This window comes from Penaeus monodon, chromosome 23 (genome assembly GCF_015228065.2).
Source record: "Penaeus monodon isolate SGIC_2016 chromosome 23, NSTDA_Pmon_1, whole genome shotgun sequence".
NCBI classification, from domain to species: Eukaryota; Metazoa; Arthropoda; class Malacostraca; order Decapoda; family Penaeidae; genus Penaeus; species Penaeus monodon.
This window is the reverse complement of record NC_051408.1, coordinates 2307616-2308034: the sequence shown is the minus strand read 5'-3', so window position 1 is coordinate 2308034 and position 419 is coordinate 2307616.

Genomic DNA, 419 nt, shown 5'->3' with positions numbered 1-419 from the left:
TGAGAATTAGGGGAAACAAACAGCAGTAAACAATAATACCCAACCATTAAGCAAGTTTCATTTTTATCTAATTACCTTGCCAAGGAAACACAGCAAACTAAACCTTTATTTTTCCCTTCATAGCCTCTCCTGACAAACGAGGGGGAGGAGGATCAAGGGGGTGGAGGGGAGGGGGGGGATTTAGCAAGGTACAAATGGCTGGCGAAGATTGTTCTCGTAAATACTAACGTTCTATGAGGGAGCAGTATGAGGGAGCGTGTTGGAGGTGAGGGGAGGTATGTTGGCTGCAGTCGGGTGTTGTTCTTTATCATTTTAAGGCTTTTTGTAAAGAGTATGGTGTTTATATATATTCTGGAGACTTGTTCAAGATTAGACTATGGCATACATACACACACGACACGTATGCATACACAGCAAAG